The 20,267-nt window shown below is 43.6% G+C and overlaps 1 protein-coding gene and 1 long non-coding RNA gene across 6 annotated transcripts in view; one reads left to right on the top strand and one right to left on the bottom strand.

Moving 5' to 3' along the window:
* Positions 1-20,267, bottom strand: part of NFIA (nuclear factor I A) — a 429,137-nt gene that overhangs the window by 304,108 nt on the left and 104,762 nt on the right. The gene's annotated exons all lie outside the window — the stretch shown is intronic.
* LOC112550903 overlaps positions 4,621-20,267 on the top strand; it is a 42,428-nt gene continuing 26,781 nt past the window's right edge. For both annotated transcript variants that reach the window (XR_003094971.1, XR_003094970.1), the window contains exons 1-3: positions 4,621-4,644; positions 5,615-5,868; positions 12,868-12,969. This is a non-coding gene — a long non-coding RNA (uncharacterized LOC112550903). The remainder of the gene's footprint in view (positions 4,645-5,614; positions 5,869-12,867; positions 12,970-20,267) is intronic.

Here is a 20,267-nt window from a genome sequence, read left to right as displayed (position 1 = left end):
GCAGTGCGAGCTCCCTGCAGGCGGACATGGGGAGGGCGAGGGCCGAGCGCTGCAGCCTGCGGTGCGGATGTCTCCTCCCGAGCTCACCTCACCGCCCCCCCCGCTGCCGCAGTAGGGTGCGCTGGGGCAACCTCAAATGCATTTTACAGGGAAACTGCGATCGGCTACACGCCACCCGCCCAAACCAAACAAAAGGATCTGGGATTGTGCTCAGCCTTAAAACCCCTAGCAGATCCCTCACAGAGCAAGCGCTTGTGCTTCGTGGGGCATAGCAATGCAGGCGTGGAGTAAGTGGCTGCTAAGTGTTTGATTTGTACAGCGCCCCCCGCCCCCAGGAGTGATTTCATCCCAGAGAGGATTTCCTGGCTTTGTGTGTGGTGTACTAGCTTTGGACATGTTTGCAGAAGAGCCCTGTTCTCCACAACTCCTCGCATACCACTTGCTAAACTCAACAGAAAAATCTCCACCAAGAGGGCATAAGAAATAAAAGCAACCGGGCAATTTTCTGTAGTTTTTAACTGTCTTTCCTGATGGGCACAGCTTTGCTAGCAGCAGAAGCTTTGTATTATTAAACCTGGAAACTCTTAAGACATATATGTTGATACTGAAATACAGATCTAGATATGGATAGATCCATTTATCAATCTACCTATTCCTCAGCAGACAGATCTAGTCCTATCTATCTATCTGTTTCCTAACATTTATACCACAGTATGGTTCCTCAGCAGTTAGAGTGATGGGGTACATGGTTACTCCTCATATTGAGCAGTTTTAAATAGACTAGATTACATCTTTAAATATGTCCATGGAAACTAAAGGTAGTGACATTTTTAGTAGAGACCTCTGATATTTCCTGGTGTTTGTTCCCAAATGGTTCTGTTTAGAAAAGCAACAACTGATGATGTCTTCAAATTAAATGAAAACCCTATATTTTCCCCTGAGCCACTTAAATGCATTGTTAAGAGGAACATGATAAGGGACTGTCTACCCTGTTATCGAGAGTACAAAGACTTCTGGAAGGGACAGGGGCAATGATTGCACTGGAGGGAGAACATGCTGGGAATCTGGAAAGGTGGTGAGGCATTAGATGGGTAATCTTGACAAAAATGGTTATTAATGGTTGCATTTTAACATGTAGCGGTAAGAATTCAAGGTCTGATCCTGCAAGGGTTGATGAGCTCAGTGCAAGTATCATTCACTCCCAGCAGGCCCAAGCTTCTCTGATACAGACCACAGGTGCTGACCACTGTTAACTCCAGCAGCAGAAATTAGACTGAGTCGAGGGAGTTCAGCACCGTTCAAGGTTAGGATTTTAAATTTCACTGAAAGCCTCCTGGAGCCATGGATAACCCATGGAACCCCTTAAAATCTTACGTACACAATACAGGAGCAAGGCTAAGATACTCAAAGGGAGTTAGGTGCCATCCTCCTATTTAGGTACCTACATCTCATTAATCAGTGGAAATCAATAGTTAGGCACCTTAATATCCTTGACCTGGGCCTAAATCCTGAGGTCAGAATCAGTAGGAATTGTCCCACAATTAGCTGCATATTATATATCTTTTCTTATTCCAATTAAAATATTCTGTGCATGTGTGTTTGCTTGTGTGCACCATGGGACAGTGAGCTGCTTGTTTAGGACCAGCTTGAGATCACTTCTTCCCTCTATTCTATTGCACTTGCACAATGTGTATTTTAAAAATGCTGAAATTGCCCATCCCAAGGCAGTACTATCTGGAGGTGTTAATTTCTGTGCTTCTAGAAGAAGCAGAAAGTAAAGGAACAGTGTATGAATTCCTTGGGGCAGAGATCGACTTCTTACTGTGTGCGTGCCTGGGACTTAGCACAAGAGAGCCTTGATCCCCAATCAGGCCTCATACCAGTACAGTCATATAAATAAATAATAGCATTCTTACAAAAGTGATGTATGACCCTTACACAATAGGATAAGCCTGGAGTTGGATAAGCCTAGAGGCTCAGCTGTTTTATGTTTTAGATTAAACGATCGCACAAATAGATTTGATGGAAACTTCTAGTGCCAAAATGCTCAGTGAAGATTACTTTGTGCAGGTGAATAATAACTTTTCACGTGAGCATTGTTCTGTCTCTCTCAGGCCTCATCCTCAAGGTATCTGAGCACCAGCGCCCTTATGAAATAGGGCAGAGTTATTATCCCCCTTTCAAAGACTGGCTACTGGCAGAGCGAGAGGCTAAGGCCCAGTTCTTGAAAGGTATTTTGGCACCTAATTCCTAGCCTCTCAATTACCTTCCAGGATCTGAGCCTAAGTAACTTGAGTATGTGAGATATTAGTGGCTAAGCAAAGGATTAAACCCAAGCCTCCAAAGTCCTACGTTAACACCCTGACCATTGGACCATCCTACCTGTTTGTGAAGCTTTTCATTAAACGTTCAATGATCAGATTTTTGTTCCTTATCCCACTGGGAGAAAAAGTGATAATATTGATGCTGGTTTTAATACATCAGTGAAGCATTCCACATATTTATGACATATTTTCCTATGAGCTTATATTTTAGTGCATTGCAATTAATAGAAAGAGAAAATAGTAACTTACAATAACAGAGGCTCAAACTAATGAAAGGAAGAAAAGAGGAATCAGAGAGAAAGATTCCGGAGAACCATCCTTTTCTTTCCTTATTTTATTGTAGATGTTGTAATTTAATAAATAGCATTTTTGTTTAAACAGTACTTTGAAAACAGGATCCAGTTTGAAAACAAAGTGAATGTTCATTATAAACACAATTTTGACTTAACACATTAAAGATGCTTTATTGTCAGGAAAAAATAAATTCTTATAATTTGTACTGGACAAATGCTGAGACACTCCAACTCTATAGCTAGATTGTGTGCAAGGCACTGTACAAATAGAGGCTTTGCCTCAACTTGGTAGGGACCACCATCACATTCATTAAACTGCTACTCTTACAAAGTGAATACACATGTACACAGTAATATACAGAAACACTTAATTTTATGTCATTCCATGGTGTTACTCTCCTATTCTAAAACTGGTGGCAAATAAATGACTCATCTGTGATACTGAGTGATGGAAGTCTACTGTATTGATGTTGCTTTCTTTCCAAATCCAGTATTTAATGTCACAGTATGGCAGAAATATTATATAATTTTGGACGCAATCCTGCACTTCTTTGTAGATTTGCTTGACTGAGGATAGTGGGGTACGGTCAAGTATAAAAATTGTGTTCTGATAGCGAACACCTACTGTAGGGTTTTTTTACACTGAAGGGGTTTTTTGTTGTTCTTTTATACAAGTTGGTTTCCTTTTTGTTGCTATTTGCCACAGCGCATTGAGGGTAGCGTTTCATATCCAGTGTTCACTTACTATTATATCAAAGCTGAAATTCAATACCTGGGGTGAAAATAAGGCTTAGAACTTATTAATTAAACTCCGTAGAATAACATGGCAGCAAGTTGTTTAGAAAAGACGTGCCTAAAATCAGGGCTATAATGCAGGATGCCTCCCAGTGTTAACTACAACATTCATAGCCACCAATTGTTGTTTAAAGCCTAACTGAAATGCTGTCCAGCCGGCATTGCCCATTGAATTTTTCTTTGTGGACAATAAAATATAAAACCAGGAGCTTCACAGTATTTCCTAAATGGGAAAAAATGAGTGACTTGTTTAAACACACAGTTTAGTCACTGTATTTTCCTTTATTATAACTGAATTCTATTGAATACGAGCACTTTTCAGAGACAAACTCAGGCAACTTTGTGCCAAAGGTACAGATTGGCACGAAGCTTCTCAGTACGTTCCCATGTCCGTTTTTTCTCCCTGGTGTTGCGTTTGCTGCATAAAGTTCTTCTACAATCGTTCCTAGAACTCGATCGTGCATGAGGCCTTCATTTTTTAAAACAGTGCATTTTACTGTACGACTTACGTGTCTTAGTAAGGAGTCGAAATATGTGTTGCTAGGAAGCTGATCGTTTTCTCCAAAACAAAGAGAAATTTAAAAAACTGCAATATGAGATCATGAATTTGGTTGATATTTGTCTGTATTTTTCTGCAATTTAAGCGCAATATTTTGAGCCCAGAATCAAAACTCAGCTGCACTGGAGACAGAAAGAGGAGACAGGATTGTATCTACGGTCTCAGTTTTATAAAACCCAACTTTTATTTTTTAAACATTTTAACGAAGCAAATATGTATGATTACATTATTACAACTACTTTTAAATTCTGATTAGCACATTTACATTTTAACACATTTAACTTTATAACTACTCTTGCTTTATAACTCTGAACACTTGCAAAGATCACATCCAAGAAAAGTTATTTGTCCTATATATATATCCTTTTTTCAAAACTGTATAAGAGCTGCTATCAACAAACAGTCTGCATGAAGCATTTGCTAGGTTCTCTTAGCAAACAACTAACTAATACACTTAACTAACACTTCTTACAATTGGCTTTGCCTTCCAGAATGCCTGTAGGTTTTGTATAACATCTAAGCAATGTGTCTGTTTAGGCAGCTGAATTTTTCTGAACACTTTCTTACTGTAATTCAATGGCCTAGTGCAGTGGTTTTCAATCTTTTTTCATTTGCAGACCCCTAAAAAAATTTCAAATGGAGATGTGGACCGCTTTGGAAATTTCAAATGCAGGTACAGACCCCTTTGAATTGTAAGTGTGGGTATTCCCATACTTTTGCTTGATCACAGACATCTTTTGCATACTCTTCAGGCGTAGTCTTTGAACTCCCAGCAGTCTGTGGACCACAGGTAGAAAACCATTGGCCTAGTGCAATGTAACACTTTAGTCGTGGACAACATGGGGATGCAGATGCTGCTTTATTTCATAAAACAGAACTCCTTTTAAAAAAATAAATATGTAACCCCTGCACTTGTAACACTTGCCTTTCTTATGCTGTGCCTGAAACAGCACCATGAAAAAGGTTAGAGCATGATGTCGTTATGGTAAGGGGGTGTTTGTTAACTTCCATACCATGATGGGACCATTTCAGTGACCACCGCAGGAAGACAAGGTTCTTTGGGTGAATCTGATATCTTTTATTAGACCAATTTAAACAGTTGGAAAAAAATTAAGGTGAAATTAATTGAAAAAAATACTGAAATTTCAAACGAATTGAATTTTTCCCCCAACTATTTAAGTTGGTCTAATATAAGATATCAGAATCACCCAAAGAACCTTGTCTGCCGATGTCCTTAGACCAACACGGCTACAACTTTACACCCCAGGGATAACCCCTATACACTTCAAACCTATAGATGGAGATAATGGGATGAAATTGCAGAGGAACAAATGGATCCTTTTTTGCTTTAATTTTGGCTCACGAAAAGCAGGCAGGTGGCAAGGCTGGATGTCATCCTCTGCCAGTTCAGTACACTTGGGAAAAAAATTATTAAAGAGTTGTTCCTGATCTTACAGAACTGGGGTCTTGCTGCAAATCTCCGGGCAGCTTAGTGAGCCACCACGGAATAGGTTTTCTCGGGTAAATGAAAAAAGCAATGCCTGCTGCCCCCCCCCCCCCCAACTCCCCCTCCCAAAAGCAAGAAGCATTTTTTTCCCCCCTTACAGAGATTGTTGTCTTTTCTTCTTTCCCCTCCTCTTCAGACGTAGCTGCTCCTTAAACACAGCAGCTGGAGTAGCCGCAAGCAGCGGCACCCTGAGCCACAGCTGCTCATTTGCGACGTGTCCTGCCCTTAACATCTCTGCAGGCTACAAACCAGCTCCGGGGAAGCGCAGGCAGCGAGGAGGTGCCGCCGGCGCTGGCACCGCCCGGAGCTCCGCAGTCACATGCACCGCGGAGGAGCCCCTCTGCCCTGCCCGGCAATGGGAGGGTCGCGCAGCGCAGCCCCCCGCGGCAAGTAAGAGGCGGGCGCGTGTGCACGCGGGGGCGCGGGGTGCACGTGTGTGCGCGCGTGTCGGGGTGCTGCGGGGCCCGCACACGGTGGGGCCCCCCTTGCCCTCCGCAGCGGAGGGGCAGAGCTGCGGGAAACCCTGCGCTGCGGGCCGGGGAGAAGCGAGAAAGCGCAAGATCCCCCGCGCCTGCTCCGCCGCTTCTCTCTGGGGGCTGCGGGGTGGAAATGCAGGCTCTGGGGGCGCGGGTTAACAAACATTAAATACATTATTCCAGCCAGGTCAACATGAGAAACTTAAAATCCTGGGTTATGCAGCAAACTCAAAGTCTTCACCTTCCTCTTCCTGATTATTCATAGACTGGAAAAGAAAGACAAGCTTTCCTGCTTTTTTTGTTGTTGTTAATTAGCAAGCATGCCTTTTTGGGGGAGGGTCGCACTAGCCCCACTTCTAAGTCATTTGAACATCTCTAGGCTCATCCTTGTGATATCACCCAGAAGTGCTGCGCCCGGGGGCTGTCCTGCGTGAGACAGATTGGGCAGGGAACAAAGCCACGCCAGCAGTGCTAGTTCAGTGCCCGGATCAGATATTTCCCCCAACTCAAGAGCCGGCGCTCAGTTGGTAAGAGGAAGTTTCACCAGAACAAAACGGTCCATTTCAGCTCCTCAAACCTGGTTTCAATGTTGATTTAAACCTCATGTGGTGGGGGGGGGGGAAAATTGTCGGTAGGCTTCCAGCTTGTACCCCCCAAAAGGTTCAGGCCTGGGTTCGAACATCTAGTGACCCTAAAGCGGAGCTGAGGTGCAAGGTGGTGCCTCCTCCCTGATCCGATGACCTCCTACTGTGACAGTTGAATGGGGAAAACAGAGAAGCTCCCTCGAAATGCTGCAAACTTCAAACTGTTTAGTAGGAGAGTGAAAAAAGGTTACAGTAGAAACCAGCTGCTTAGAAGAGCACATGAAGTTACTGTAAGCTCCCTGCCCAAAGCACATCTCAGGGACCTGTTTCACCCTACAGCTGCCCTGGCCTGTCCCCAGGCCCTTTGAGTTTGTGGGCCTGGGGTTGGTGAGACGCAGCCCTTTCTCCATGAGACCCTTTGGGCAGGAGATGACGAGCAAGTTCGATGCCTGCTCAGCAGGTCCCACAGAGTTTGGATGCTGACCTGAAGCAGCCTCCCAGCGGCGGTAGGAGCTCCAGCCAAGCTGGCGGGGGAGGTGGGGGGAGGTTATTACTGTTGCTGGGGAGGCAGTTGTGAGGCTGCAGGTACTGGGGGAGAACGGGAGGGGAGGCAAGAGAAGAAACAGCCCCACAGCTGGAAAAAATGAGGCACTGAAGGTGCCCCCTTCCTCTGGATGGGACTAACAGGGGTGGTGGGTGCCTCCTCAGCACTGCCCAAGCTCCTGGCATTAAAGAAACACGTCCAAAGATTGAAGAGGTGAAGAAACTTTCACTCCTTCCTCCACCCCACAAATGGAAAGCTTCATCACGTGGCTTTTGCTCTGGGTTGTTGCCTATTGAGTCCTGCAGACAGAGATGCTGTAGGGACTTCAGTTGCTTTATACTGGACGCTCCCCCTGCCCCCACTACAGTGAGGACCACACAGTTGCCCGAATCAAGACATTGTGCTTGGAGCAGCAGGTGAGGGAGAACAAAACTGATGCCTCCCAGGAGACCCCTTCCTTCCAGGGAGCCCTGGGCACAAGGGAGTCCTCAACAAAAGTCAATCACAGCCTCCAATCTACATCACAGACCACCCGTGTCCAGCACCTGCTGCCTGTGACAGCCTGGGACCTGCAAAGCAGAGGTGGGGGTCACCTCTGGATCAGGTCCATCAGCATCCTCTCAGCATCCCCAGTGAACTCTCTAGGACCCTCACTCTCTCCAATTGGCTTTAAGGAGAGCAAGGACTAAAGGATCAGGCCCCCAATCTTTCACCAGCCCTTTCTAATCCAGAGCACTGCCAGTCTTCAGCTCCCCCACCCCACAAAACACCCAGGACTGGGATTAAAGTACTCAAACCAAGGACCCAGTCCTGCGGCCATGAAAGCCTATGGCAGAACTGCCATTAACTCCAGTGAGCAGAGAATCGGTGCGGGGTGTAGAAGGGGAGTGCGATGCACTCAGCAGTGCTGCAAACCCTGGGGCTTTCTGCACTGGCTGCCTGGGGGACCCAGCCAGGCTGTGCAAGTCTTGGGCAGCATTGGTCGAAGTATCAAGCACAGATCCCACCTGGAACACGGGCCTTCACCCAGGCCAGAGGGAATGAGCTCCAGAGATCTCCAGTGAAGGGAGGGAAGGAGTCTTACAGGACTCACAGTGTGCCGGCACAGGAGCCACAGGGCAGCAGTGCTCCTGCCATCCACTTCTTGTCTGAGTAAGGAAGCACAGCTTGACCCTAGCAGTGAGCCTGGGTGGGCATGGTTCAGGGAGCAGGGACAGATCTACACCCCTTTGCCTACAGCCTAAACCAAGTAATGGGCTCATCCTGACTTGGCCCATTACTCCAGGCTGGACATACTGGGTTATTGCCATGAGCTTGGTGTCCAGCTCCCGGAAGTAACTGTGTATAAACCAAAAGGTGGGTCTGGAATTGAACACCAGACTCAGTTCACCTTTGTCCACTGGCCCAAGGACAAGCAAGTGGTATCTGAGCTGGGGGCAAGAGTCACTCTTCAGAAATAGCAGGAGAGATGTGGTCGCCCCAGATACCCCAGCCAGTCTCACTGCATGGCTGGTGGCTTCCGTTAGTTGTCGTACAACATTTGTTAGCTGCCTAAGCAGAAAAGGAGAGATTTAAGGACACTCACCCCCTTCTGGGGTGACCTGCCCATGCAGGACAGACGGGCTGTGGTACCTGTGTCAGGTACCAGGACACGTGGAGCGTAGCCCTAACTCTTTCTCTCTCGCTCTCTGAAAGCCCTGCTTTTCCTTAAGATATTACAATTATTACTAAGTGTTATACCAAACAGGGCCTACGCTTCAGTCTCGTGCTGAGTTCAGTCATGGCAGAATCTGGTCCCTGCATACTGGCAGAGACTACAGGCCTCCCCCATACACTTCCACTAGCTCAAATACAGTCTGCATTAGGCCCACCGGCCCTCCTTGATGCTTACTGTGAGTTAAGCACAGTTAATACAGATTTGCCTCTTGCTACATGGGACAGGCTGGCATTTGGAAAGCTGCACACAATAACTTTCTTGTAGGGGACTGCAGTCAAGGATTTCTTTTTCTCTTTTTATGGTGGCCTGTTCACGGGGCCCTAATCCTCTCTAGGAAAGGCTGACACATGCTTTGATTCTTTGCTAGGCCACGTGGTTTTCACTTTCAGCCAACACACACATCACATATACATACACATGTCACACACATACACACATCTCATACACCACATGCACATCATACACATCATATACATGCACACACAACTCACACACACCACACATACACATCACATCACATCACACACAATCACACACATCCATATACATATACATCCATATATAGTCACTTTCTCTCTCTCTCTCCTGTCCAGTCTCGCAGCTTTTCCCCTTCATCCACACACACAGAGTGGAAAAAACTGTTTGATCAGCAGGAGTCAAGTGGATCAGGCTTCTTGAGGCCACCTTCTGTTTTATTTAAATAACCCCTGCAGAGGATAAGGGCTGGGCCAGGAGCAGGACGTCCATGTAACATGAACTGGGCCGTACACAAGCAGCTGAGGGTTTTGGCTTCAGTTTGCAGGCAAATCCCACTTCTCACAGGAACAGGGGAACTGCCCCAAAGACAAAGGGTATGAAAGGGCCACAGTAAACTCGGTGCAAACTCAGCATCAGCACTAAGAAACCCTCCTCTCCAAGCAGCAGTCCCTGCCTGTGCAGGGCCTGGAGAGAGGGGACTTTGATTATTTGGGTGGCTGTTTCATCACCCCTTAGTGGTGAAGTGGGGAACAGCTGTCTCACAGCTTCCTGATAGTTTGCAGTATGAGCCTTGCCAATGCAGTTGACAGGCCTGGAAAGGTTTTCTGGTAATCAAAGCATGGATGCAAGGACACACGTGTTTATTTAAACAGCTCTCTGAACTCTTCACAAGGGGGCAACAGTGCAGCACATCTGTGTGACACCTCCCCTGATCTGAGGACGTCACATGCAGTAATAATCTTTAACCATATAGATTTTCATTCCATATATCTAATCCTAAAATTCTCTCATCAGTCAGAGTACCACCACTTAGAGCAGGGGTGCTCAACCTTTCGGTCCTGTGGCTGGATGAGTGGTGCAAGGCCTGTCCGTGGGCTGGATGAGGCCCCATGTGCCAGAACCAGGCCCTGTGCCTAGTCAGCCCTGCACTCCCAGACTGGGCTCTGGGCTGCTGCTGGCTGGCCACTGCATGCCTGGATCAGCCCTGAGCTGCCTTGGCTCGCCCCTGTGCACCCAGATAGGGCCCTGCACTGCATCTTGCCAGCTTCTGCACACCCATATCAGCCCCACACCATTTTGACTGGCTCCTGCATGCCTGGATCAGCTCTGTGCTATCTCGGTTGGCCCCTGTGCACCTGATCCAGTGCATGAGGCCATGTTATCCACCTTCCAGGCTCCCCACAGTTCCAGAAATGTGGCAGCAAGGGAGCAGCAATTAATGCTGTCACTGCTCCCCGACTGCCAAACTGTCAGACTTATGGATGCAGGCCAGATGACATGGATCTGTGGGCTAGATCTGGCCCCTGGGCCAGGGGTTGACCACCCCTGATTTAGGGCATCAGCATAGCTGCATCCTTATGTGGTATTAGACTTGGTGTGTATAAGGTCAGGTTTCTATTGTATTGCCTTAAGCGGTCAGAAATGGAACTTGGCAGCTAAGATTCTAAGCCACATTTTCTAAACCAGCCCCCTTACTTTGGGGAAAGAAACAGACTGCATGCATGAACAGCTAATTTCTCTGCCCAGGTCTGCAAATGAGGAGTATGTACATACTGGTGACCCTTGCACTTGAAAAGCACACACATGAAAACTGCAAACAATCACCGTGCACTTATGAGCCCCTGTTGTAGACAAGTTCGCTGTTGTACTGGATGCAGTACAAAGAAAAAGAAGCATGGACTCTGTCAAAGAGCTTACAATCTCATTACACCCACAAGGGACTGTTCATAAAACTATAGGCTTGAGACAGTCTTCAAAATGTAGACCATATATTAGTGCAGATACCAGTACTTTCTATGGCATGGGAAGTATATGGTGTACAAAGTAGCTCTGGGTGGTTATGAAATGTTTTGGTGACAAGTGCCAGTTTACCCAGCAAAGATTCGTGGCCTTATCAACAAGTCACTTGCCTTTCCTTTTCCTACAGCAGAAAATCTCTTCTCAGTCCAGCAAAACTAGCTCACACAAGGAATCTTCCTCATTCAAAGCATCTCAATAATGTGCTCGCTGGGCCCTTAGATGGACTAGATCTAATTCATAGCAGAGCCTGTGTTGCTCCAAAGGTTGCACTTTCTCCTCCTTCCCCAAAGGATACAGCAGATTGTGTGAGACTGGGATTTAGAGAAGTTTAAACACTGATGGGAGTTAGAAGATGCACAAATGATTGGAGGCACTCCCAGGCAGGCAGCCATGATGCAGAAGCTTTCAGCTCTGGGTATATCAGCAAAGAGAGGATGTTTTGGGTGGGAACATTTAAAATCGTAACCTAAACCTTACCTGTACTAGTGCTTGTACCAGTTCTTGATAGCTATTGCTTCCGAGTATCTGTGGGACAGTGATTTTGCCCTGCAGCCAGTAGTGTGACTATGGGTGGGTGACTGGGGCATGAGCCCTGGGTGCCACAAGAACAGAGCCATCACTGCTGCTGGCCCAGCTCCTGCAGCTGACCCCAATCACTGCTGTGACCTTCGTTGCCACTACCACCCAGGGCACAAGCTGTCCTGTTATACCTCTGCCTGTATTCATTGTTTTGGGGTAGTTCCTTGCACGCATAAACCACGATGAAGACATTACAATATATTACAGTAATGACTCAAAACACTAAGAGCGCTAGAACAGGGAGAGGGGTCTACAAGCTGTCATGTATGTACATCTATTTATTCAAAATCAAACAAGGTCATTACCCAGGTTTCTATCCCGACTATAAGAAAATCAGACAAGCCTATATGCCCAAACGTAATTGGACAAACAAAATACAATCAAGATTAAGCTCTCTAGAATAGACGTTACCACACCATTTTCTTTACATTTTACTATTGCTTCCTTATATTGTGGTACCCACAGCACAATTTAAATTATTCTAATAACATAAACATTGGAAAGGGGGATAATCTCTCTAGCACTGCAGCATACTCTGGCTTCTTCACCCTAACTTTTACCAGCATAGGTATTTACATGTTCAAAAGGATTTTGGGAACGGGGGAGAGGAAGAAAAGCAATGTTCTCCTGGGAAAATAAAGGACACATTTCTCACTACTAGCAACCTAACTTTTCCAAGGAAACCATCAGCGCTCCTCATTCATCAGTGTCACATTTCAATGGCTGCTCTGTTTGCAATGGATTTGTAATGATTAGAAAAGTTCCAGTGCACTTCAATTAATGCTTAAGTCTTTCTCAAGACTGTTTTTTTATTTATTTAAAGGAAGGATGCTTTTTTCTTGGGGAGGGAGAAAGAATCCCCTAAGGAATCCACAAGTAAATGCTCAATAAAAAGAGAGTTAAACAGGTGATTTAAAGAGAACATACTGATATATGGGGCCAAACTGCCTCTTGGTGTAAATGATCATATTTCCATTGACTTCACATACATACTTATACCGGCTAAGGATAGTGACTATGTGGTCTTAAAATTATAGGATCCTGGCCTACACTTATAGGAAAAGCCCCTAAGTTCGTTGGGCTACTTGGGCGAGTCTGGGTTTCAGGACCTCCCTGCCTGTATTTTCTTTGTAAAGATGTTTTTTCCTAGGTTCAGTTATCTGAAATCCATTTTCCTTTCCTTTATCTTCATCACCTGTTCACTTCCATTAGAAGAAAACTGATCAATGAATGCGGGCTGCAGGATGGTGTGGATCCACTTGAAAAAACACTGCCCATTATTTTCCGGATGGACATCACTACATTTTCATGACTGTAAGAAATCTGTTTCAACGCATACATGCTTGTGCACACACATGCACGCCCACCCACCCACCCACCCATACAGATGACCACTGGTAAAATGACCACAAAACCATCACCACAGATTTGTAAAGAAAGTCAGATTCTATAGATTAGTGTATGATCACAGATTTCTGTGATTATTTTGCTAGTATTCTAGCCTTCATCCTTTGATAACATACCTTAGATATTCTAACCTAACAGAAAACTTTAAATTTATTCCATACAAATACTTCTTACTATTTTACTTGGGTGACTTGCCTGCTATTGGAAATGTTTCATTTGCTAACTAAATAATAATCAACTAACTAAGCGATGGTATTAGTAGAAAGGCCTTGCTGAACACGGCTGTCCATTTTACTTTTACCCGTGTAATATAATAGGACACTAGAGGGCGCCCTTTTAATGTAATTCAATAATGAAGTCCTAACCCATGTAAACAGACACAGCATAATTCTCATGCTGGAGATTTCAGGCACTGTAGCTAGAATTATACTTTGCTGAAACGCCTTCCCTTCCCTGCAAGGTATTATCCATATCTCCAGGGAATTAAGAGTATCCAGAGATTTGATTTACTAGAATATTGATCACATTTTACTACACATCTGAGAACTCCATACAGTTTTAACACTTACTATCATTCACAGAAGGACTTTCCTAAACTGGAATAACAGGGACTCAGCTAGGAAACTGTCTGACTTCCACTATGGAATACAAAACTTGCAAAGTAGTTGCGAATAGGCTGCGGTTTATTTTTAGAGGGAGAAGCCAAGGAAATGCAATCCCATCTGAGCAATCCATAACCTGGTGCTGAACATTCAAACCGCCCCATCCAGAGAAAGCTTTTTCTTCCCTCCTCAGCTATATACACCTCTATGTGACGATTTTTCAGGGCTAAGATTAGGGATCAGTGGTCTAATCCCAAAAGGCTCATGGTAGTTCCAGCAGGACTGGGGTTCATACTTCTAATCTGGTTTTTGCTATTGGCTTCTCATGCAACCAAGAATGTCACTTAAACTTTTGGCACCTCCGTCGAAGTGGACAGTAACACCTCAGAGAAGTACCGTGTGGTTTCATTTGTTAGTGATTAGGAAACGTTTTGAGACCCTCATAAGGACAGTTCCACAACGATTATTAATATACCGTATGCGCGTGGTGCTAGTGGCAGGAAGCCAGGGCTCCGCTGCGCTGGGCAACACAGAACAAAAAAAGGTCCCTTCCCTAAAGAATTTATGGTCTAAGTTTCAGATGAGAGCCAAGAGGTGGAAATGGCAGTGACAGATAGTTAGGCCAGGGGAACACACGGAGGCAGTTCTGAACAGAGTACCACACAGATCATTGCCGACCAGCTGTCTAGCCACTGTCAAGTAATTCATAGGGGTCACCCCATCGGTGGGGCTTAAGGAATCCCTTCAGCTTGCTTTGTATGTTAACCACTCTGAGATTTACCTTGCTGCACATCTTTGAGAAGTCTGCTAGTCCCTTAGACATTTCACATAGAAATCATTGGCTCTGTTTACTCAAAATGCAAGTGCATACTTGCCCCTGACTTCAGAGAGACATCCCTGTTGGTACCTGGAGGCAGAAGGTGCCCTTAAGTTACAGGAGAAAAGAACGTAAATTCAGTAGCTCCATTCCTGAAACCTGATGTTCCTTAGCAGTGAGAAATAGCATGTCCTCAGGCTTTGCTAAATTGCAAACGAGCAATTAATTCTCCAGCACTTGTGCAGAATACTTTAAAAATGGAAAAATGAAAGTCTTCTATTAAAATGAAGCTTGATAGTATGCACCTGCCACTAATGTACTGTACACTGTGTCTTCCACTCATTATAGTGATGATTTGGGTTGAGATCAAGAGTCATATAGTGAAAATCACTTCAACACGTGCCTGTTCATATGCATAAACTCCTGTGTACCAGATGGCAAAATATAATGACATCTTAAACAGCTAATTGCATAAACCTTGTAATGCATTTAATTGCTGAACCAAAGTATGAGTTAATAATTTCCCACTGTATTGCCTGGCTTGAGATTAATCCTCAAGGAAAGTTGTGACAATTCTAACACACTAAAGTTCACCAAGCAGTAATTAAAACTAGCACTTAAATCATTTGACTTTCAAACCCTTAATTATGATGCAGTAGAATCACTTTGTAGAAATCCAACAGTTATGGATAGTTACATGAGTGCCAATATTTCCTCATGTTACTTTTCATGGTGCATCTGACATGATGTATTTCAGGAAGCATGTGGCCAGCCATGCTATTCTCCCAAAACTGACAGTCATCATAATTTTGACACTAATAGCCCTTTAGAACCGTAGGTAAATCAATGACCAGTAATGTAACCTATCATATGTACTAACATAATTAGATCACATGCATTAACATAATGAGTTGTTTTTACAGCGTGCATATTGGACATGTTGGCAACTGATCAATTAGTCACCTGACAATACGTAAGTGTGAACACAGCCACTCTAGGCAATACCAGGGATTGAATCAGGGCCCTCTATAGCTAAAAGCAAATTTCCAGTAATTTGAAGCCTCTTGAGGGGAATGGGCAAATGAGCTAGTTATCCCATGGTGGAAGGGAGCATCACCTGTAGAGTGGTAACTGCCTCTGTACATGCTCTGACTCTGTGGCAGATGAAAGCTCAGAAAGCACAGTAGCTTAGCCCCATGCACCTACCATGATTTAGCTTTCATCTAGCCGTGGGTGAGAGAGTGTACCTGGGCAGCTACTGTGGAATAGCTGATGCACAATAAATCCCTGATGCCTTTTTCTTTACAGTAGTTGGTTTGCCTGCACATAATCTAGCTGAGCCTATTAAAATGACTCCAGGACTGGGGCACGCATAAGTTCTGGGCAAAATAATGGAAAAGTGAATGCAGGATTCAGCTAATAAAGAACAGGAATCTAATGAATGCCACTGAACATGGTTTTATGGAAAATAGGTCTTGTCAAACAAACTCAATTTCAGTCTTTCATTCTGGAGAAATGTGGGCCAGACAAAATTACCATTAGGAAGATACATAATTGGTTGGATAACCACAAGGTAAGTAACTATTAACGGATCAATGTGAGACTGGCAGGAGGTTTTAACTGGGGTCCTACAAGGGTCTGCTCTGGGTCCAGTGTTGTTTAGCATTTTTATTACTGATTTGGAAGGAAGAATAGAGAATATATTGACCAAATCTGCAGACTACACAAAACTGGGAATGCTTGCCAATGTTTTGGAAGACTGGGCTATAGACAACAAAATGCAAATCATTGAAGGCAAATGTAAGGTGCTGCACACAGGAGAGAAAGAACCAAATGTACAAACACCAACTGGGTCGGCTGCACTACCAAGAACTATCTGGAGGGCACGATGGTTCACAAACTCAACGCAAGTCAGCAACATGTTGCTGTTACAAAAAAGCAAATACAATTTGCTTTAACAAAAGCAGTGTGTGCCAGACACAGGAGGTGATTGCACCGCTTTACCCTATGCAGTTTGGGGCATTGTATTTTAAATGTGTACAAGAAGGACACTGAAAACTTGGAGAAGGGACAGGAATGAGCCACAAAACTGATTCAAGGGTGGGGAACATGCCTAGTAATGTGGCACTCCAAGAGCTTAATCTATTGAATATATCAAAAAGAAATTTTAAAGGTGACTTGGTTGTGATTTTTCAGTATTTACATGGGCAGAGAATACCACATTTTCTTGTATGCAACATGCCCCAGAATATAATATGCACCTTGTTTTTGAAAGGCAAAATTAAAAAATCATTCCTTGTAGTAAGTAACTGAGTATCAGCAGCTGGGGAGATGAGCCTGCTTATTTTTCTGCTCTCTGTGGATCCCTGCAGAATTAACTTTCAGTTTTACCCAGATTGGCAGAAACTGTGCTTACCCTAATTCTCACATATAATGTGCACTCCAATATTTAGCAGCCGATTTTTGGGAAAATGTGCATGTTGTATGCAAGAAGATACAGTACTATGTACTACAGTGCTTCTTAATCTAATGGAGAAAGTCACAGCAAGAACGAATGGCTTGAAACTGAAGCCAGACAAATTCAAATTAGAAATCAGGCAAACATTGTTATTAGTAAGGTGACAGAGCACAAAAGCAAATGCCTAAGGAAACTGCTGGATTCTGCATCTCTTGTGTCTTCAACTCAAGATGCTATAGTCAAATACAAGTTATTTGGCTCAACACAAAGGGTTATAATTTAGTGACCAGAGGTCAGTCTAGGTCAGTAGATTGTGATTTGAACTCTACATACATGCAGAGGAATAAGATGAGGGAAAAAAGCCTCCTACTACTCTGTGAACCACCTGGACCTTACATCTCAGCATGCTGGAGTAACCATGTAGTCCTAGAAACTGTTTTAAAAAAATGAAAGCTGAGTTTTTGCACAATCGGACTTGCCAGGAAGGCAATCAAGTAGGACAGCCCCAGTCCAAAGACAGAGTATTTGACACTTCTGCTGGACCTCCATATTGAGCATTAGCTCTGCTGTCCCTCTGAGAAGCAGTAACTCAAATCCTGAGCTTTGCATATCTACTTGCAAGTGGAAGAGAAATCTGTGCATAATCTATGTGTAAAGTCATGTCATTTATATAGATACCAGGGTCTTGGAACAAAAGTGGTCACAAGCAGGGTGCAGGGCAATCTCTTTGTTTTAGGAATCTCTACCCAACACTAATGCCCAACTACCAGAGAGCAATTCTCCCTCAAAAATTGATTTCCATCAGAGATATTATGCAGAGAACAAGAATTTCTGCTGCTCATATACTCCCTCTTCTTAGAATCTTGTATAACCACAACCAACATTTATGATGGTCTTCCAAGAGACTAAAAATGCACCTACTTACTAAGAAAAAGCCTTGGACGACTATCTGTGAATGCAATACTAGATGCTGTTCACTATAACCATTCACCATTCACTATAAACCCAGAACACTAGATATCTCACACCACTTCTTGAGCTCCAATGTATTCTTTGGAGTTGTCCTGAGCATGCACAACTCTGCTAACTTTATTAAACCTGATGAGATTGCAGCCCAAAGGGAAAGCTGAAGGCTAAACACAAAGTAACTGATAGGATAAAAAGCATGGACTTGATTTTCAACGGTGCTTGTCCTGTGGTTTGTTCTATGCAGGAAGTCAGCCTAATGAATCAGTACCTTTAACATCTATGAATTCATTAGCTCATGGCATTTACCTCCCAGGTACCTGCTTGGTATTGCTTTTAAAATTTACAAAGAGGTACAACATTTATAGAGTTCAGTCTTAGTTAAATCAACAAGAATTACAGCTCAAGGAAATTAATTCAGTGATGCAGATAAATGCATTCAGTAGTTTTCCAGTACAGATTAATACCACAGGTTGTGCAATGGTGGAAACTTGACATCTCTTTGTAAATCAGTTTTCTAATAATTTGCTGAAGCTGCACCTTCTCCATCAATACCCTGAAGTTTTGGCCCAGATCCTGGCCTACATCTGTCCTGTCCTCAACATAGCCTGGGAGGTGCAAAGGGAGACCACCTTCTCTAACCGTGAGGCTATTCAACCTTAGGTTTAGTCCCTTTCTGATGTTATTTGAGGTACATTAAATACCATGGTTGTCATACAAGAAAATGGGGATTTCTTTAGAAGAAATCAGAAGTAGAAGTAGCAAATAAAAAGATTTCTTCCACAGCAACAAACAGTTTATTAGCATTTTAATGTTAGTGCAAACACATCTGAAATGCAGGCATTTTGTCAAAAGTAAGCTCAGAGTGTCCTCAATATTATTCCAAATGGTTGCATTACAAGTTCCACATATTGTACATATGAGGAATTTATATTAAACAAACATGGGCCAAACAGAATAGGACCTAATCCAGCAAAGTGATTGAGTACATACTTAGCGTTAAGTGATCTTATGGCTGGTGATAAGATTTCTAGCAATGGATTACATAGACCAAATATCTAGCTAGACCATCTTTAGGACCCAGCTAGAGATAGATCCTGGTGCCATTTGATCTGCAAAGGAGTCATTAGGATTTGCACTGATGAACTCTAAGCAGGTCAGCATTCTCAGTGATGTACATCATTACAATGGGACTACGTATCTGCTTTAAATTAATAACATGCTAAGGTGATTGGTTGGATTAGGGCCTAATTTGAGAAAATCCTCCTTTAATTTTTAAAAACAGAAGACCTCAAATTGAAGTTTTGTGATGTGGAGGAAGCCCATTTACCCATCTGGGGGTGATAATTACTGTCTTATCCTTTTCTTTTAAAATAAAGTGGAGATGTGGGTAGTTGAGCCTCCAAAAGTGGAAATCTAGGAGAGAAAACAAGAATACATTGTAAAACCTGTCTTCTTCTGTTTAAAACATTCTCTTTTACTTCAGAATTCAGGCTACTTACCATTATATCAATGACACATTAAAAGTGTAGAATACCACTTTTTCAATTATACATGTTAACAAGCTAAAATTTGATATGACTGAATACCCCTACACATTGTGTGCTTTAGTATGGATTTTCTCTTATTGCCAAAGTCTACATCTCTCATGTCTTTTCCAAGAAGTAGTAAGTAACCGTCCTAACAATACTAATGCTAATGCATATCCACTAAATGTGAGCAGAATGCTAAATTGTCCTACCTGCCTGGGGCTGTAGGTTATTTCTCATGAAGGAATCAGTCTTCTCTCTTCTTCTCCCCTTTTTTCCTTGGAGAGGTTTTCAGAGCAGAGGGTCAGCCAAAAGATTTTAGGTGTATAGAAATACTTCCCCCAAAGCTGCATCCCTGTTCAAACTACTCTTCTGAAGTGTCCTGGCATCAGAGAACATCAGAAATACATACAGAGAGAAATCAATTGATAGATGGAATAGACAGATTCTGGGAAGAGATCTGGCCTCCAAATTCTATTCTCTTATGGGGACTGGGAGTTTGCCCTCTCCTGCCATGATGCTACGATAGCTCTGTTTAAGCCAGTATAAACTTGGACAACAGAAATAACAGCAAGGGCCAAATTTTCCACTGGTGCAATCTGTATATACAAGATCTGATCATTGATGTCATTTAATTGCCCAAGTTCCCTTTAACCTCAAGATTTTGAGATGCCTAGCATCATATGGGAAAGAACCAATCCACCTGCCATCAGTTCTCAACATAGTTTTCCATCTTTATCTCCACACTGAATTAGATGTCAGTGCAATTAGAACATGATTTGCAACAATAAATAATTTTTCATCGCTTCAGAGCAGGGATACAACCAGTTCTT

Source organism: Alligator sinensis, unplaced genomic scaffold, assembly GCF_000455745.1.
Source record: "Alligator sinensis unplaced genomic scaffold, ASM45574v1 scaffold588_1, whole genome shotgun sequence".
Taxonomy (NCBI): domain Eukaryota; kingdom Metazoa; phylum Chordata; order Crocodylia; family Alligatoridae; genus Alligator; species Alligator sinensis.
The sequence above is the reverse complement of the archived record's forward strand: the minus strand, read 5'-3'. Positions and strand labels throughout refer to the sequence as shown.